Here is a 3,899-nt window from a genome sequence, read left to right on the forward strand (position 1 = left end):
AAAACTGGTTTCCCCGACACGGCGCAGCGAGATTCGATCGACGATGAACAAACAGGCCAAAGACGCGTACACAGTTTATTGGCATCGATATGGCATTGCTGCCATTGAAGATAAAATCAAAATCATGAATCGCGTGAGAGTAACATACATGACGTGCGAATACATGCGTTGTAAAGTTGAATTAATATTTTGTCAATTAATCTGTACGTAACAGAAAGCAGAGATAAAAAAAAAGATCTACACAAGAATTACACATTTTTAAACTAAAGAAAAAGTTTTATGAAACGTGGACGGCAGTGGAAGAAATTAAATAGCAATCGTAAACATATATTTATTTTTTTTCTCTCTCTCAATTAATAAGATGAAATAGTGAAATTGTACGGTTGTATTTAAGAAATCACAAATAATGTTTTGACAAAAAATCCAGGTCTAAATAAATTGAAACTAATGCAATAATATTATGTAACGGAAGTAATGCACCGTCCTTGCATGGATTCTTACGTAATAGAGATTTGGAAGCTAAGGAACAATCGTGAAGCTAATCGTAAGGAGACTCGGGACAGTAGTCGCTATCGAGCGAACGGTCGGGTTAGTGAAACACTTGGAAAGGCGGCTCAAGGCTTAGCTAGCCTTGGACGCGTTAGATTGCCTAATATTCAGGCTCCGAGCAATGCTGCGTGTCGCTGCCATGGGGCAAAAATACACGTGAAACCGCACGATGGAAATACACGGCTTTATCGTCCGCGCGCGACTGCGCCGAAAGCGAATGGTGAAAATTTATTAGTTTCCTGCTGCCATCGTGAAACCGAAGATGCACCAATTTATCAGCTGGTTGAGAAATACGCCTCTCCAAATACGCATCTCGATTCGACACTTCGTGGAATTTACGAATTGTTTCATCACGTTGAACCCAATAAAAAATTGTCGCTTTATTTTACAATAATTAATTTTTTAAATAAACTTGTGCTAATTTGAACGTTCTAAACGTTGAAAGTCGAAAACTCACGTTTCGAAAGTAAAAAATGATACGATACATGTTCACGATACATCTTCTTAAGTGTCTTAAATATGAAAATTACTTCCAAATATATTCTATGCAGATCTATTTTTAGATTGATTAATTACTTCATCATTTATAGGCATATTCGACGATTGTCCATTCGACCTTCTTTGTGACACGCGATAAAAAAAAATTTAAACGTATTTAAATCGCTCGGTTGGTATACTTCTGCATAAGAAGGCTTTTCGGGCTATTCTTATCAATGTTGAATCATATTGGCAAATCCTCTTACGTAAAAGGCCGAAAGTTTTATTAGACTTTAGAAACGCGCTTACGAAATTTTATTTTCGGCGGTCACGTCGGCTTTTCATGAAGGATGTTCAGCTCGATGATTATAATCACTTGCTATTCACAATGGTAAACGAAAAAGAAGTCTCTCTGGCCGGTTTACTTTCTAAGACTGAGGACTGTTTAACCAATCGCCCATTATGACTGTCGACGTGGCCATTGGAAGGGTTTGCGAAACCTTCCGCTATCTATACTTGTTCCTCCTCCGGTTTGACACCAACATCTGTTGACGTCAGAGAGCAAGACGCGCAAATGAAAATATATCATAGAATTATGAAAAAATATCAAAATATCAATAAATGTCCGCGTGCAGCGCAAAAGTAAAGTAAAAATTTATTATTATCAAAGAGGCTACGTGTTTTTTTTTTTAAGCAAGTCAGCGAATAAAGTATCTAGCAAAACGTGATCGTTGACGATACGGCAATATTATAACTGGAAGGAAGTGTTGGCAAGATTGCTGACTAGAATCACAACTGATAAGGAATACGTGCGTCTGTCTATCAATATTCAAAAGTAATGAAAAATAGAAAATTCCGCGGAAGATGAACGACGATTGGCCAATCGCTTATCGGACATTTGCGCATTCGCGCGACGAGGCGTAGAAGGCATTATCGAACCTTTGCGCGTTTCCAAAAGGTACACGAAGCGAGGCAAGGCGAGGCGAGGGGAGGAGAGGGAAGGGGAGAGGAGGGGAGGGGTGACGGAGGCGGAGAGGTGAAAACACACATTCGCGTGTGCGGCCGCGGCAGCAACACACGTGCGTGTGCACCTTCGCGCGCTTGTAAGCGTCGGTTATGACATAACGACGTAACGCATGCGTTTAAAGGAGACCATCGGAGAGAGAGAGAGAGAGAGAGAGACGTGAGCCATCTTGCGGGGGAAAGCACTGCTCACTTTCACCGTTCGCAGGCTTTTACATTGTAACACGCGTGCACCACGCCGGTCCGTAGGCATACAGCTCGCGCCGCCTTTCGCGTCCCGCCGTTTAACATAGTAGCCAGACGCGCTCTCGCAACGAGGACCTGCATCGGTCTTACATAACTACCGTCGGAAGACACTAGTCCGCAAAGTTTTTCGCAGGGCACGCATCGTAACTTAAAGCAAGTCGCGAGCAACGCGAGTTGTCCCCGTAAAAATGGAATGGAGGAAAAAAAAAATAAACATTACCCTCTAGACATCGGTCTCTCTGTCAAATATTAAAATGTTTGTTGATATCACCACTAACGTGTAAATATATAAAGTAATAAAATTTTAAAAGTAAGAAATTATAATGGTAATTATAATTATGATATAGAAAAAAAACAATTTTGCTCGAGTATCTAAAAATACTGGTAAGATACAGAACTGAAAATAATTTTGTTGTGCCATCAAAATAATAATTGCAGTGCAGGATGCTCTTGTCGTATGATGATAATACTGCAAAAATTTTTATATTTTATCCAATTTAACATAATTATTTCATTATTTTAATGATTCAACAACATTATTTTCAGATCTGTATTTGACCAAAAGATATTTCAGTAAAACTATTCTTTTCATATATCAACATTATTCTTTTTTACAAAGATCTCAGTAATCACATCTTATATCTCGTGCTTTACTACCTAGACTGTATCATATTAATTGCCTGTATCCTTTTCTTTAGACAAACAATAATGTTGGTTTAAAGGTTATATAATTAATAATGTTGTTTAAAAAATGCTCTTGTGTACATAGTTAAACGAGCATATTACAACAATATTAATTAACTGTTTGTTTGTTTTAATCTCCATCTCGAGTCATGCAATGTAAATCGTAGAAAGCCTAATGGCTCGTCTCAACAGCACGGTCAGTCTTCTTGACTCAACCTACATATCAAAACGTCTTGATCATGATACTTCTGGCTCAATATTCGCAATATGATCGCTAAATTAGAAAGAAAGAGAGAGAGAGAGAGAGAGAGAGAGAGAGAGAGAGAGAGAGAAGGGAAGGAGAGGAAAGGAGAGAAAATGATGTTCAATTCAACAGATAGACAAAAATAGAGCGAAGCAAATTTGTTCACGTGTAATCATAAGACTTATTACCTCTCGTAAGCGCTGCTTCACTTATTACCTGCGAGTAAATGGGAGATACTTTACATCGTGTATCTTCCTATGCAGCATCGAATCTGTTACGTTTTCTCTCACAGTCACATAAACTCCTTTGTAAATAATAAATGCAAATAATAAAAAAATCAATTTTTAAAAAAGACTGGAAAGAATAAAAAATAATTTACCTTAATGAAAAAGAAGTACTTTATTAGACGGGAACGTGTGTAAGAAAAACTGTTTATTAATTTTAAATTTATCATGGAAATGGAAGGATATAGTGAAATTCCGATGAGAATATCTCCGACGCATTAATATTTCTTTTTTATTTAATCAGTACTTCAATCTTATTAGACAAGACTCTTTTTCTCAACTCTTATAGATTTTCCATTTTAAATTTAATCACAGGGTTGGAGTATATATATCTCGTAGGTTCTTTTCAGATTTTTTTTTCTGTTCTTTTCTTTTTTTATTGTTCCTATTGC

Source organism: Pogonomyrmex barbatus, unplaced genomic scaffold (genome assembly GCF_055798465.1).
Source record: "Pogonomyrmex barbatus isolate J1 unplaced genomic scaffold, ASM5579846v1 scaffold9, whole genome shotgun sequence".
NCBI classification, from domain to species: domain Eukaryota; kingdom Metazoa; phylum Arthropoda; class Insecta; order Hymenoptera; family Formicidae; genus Pogonomyrmex; species Pogonomyrmex barbatus.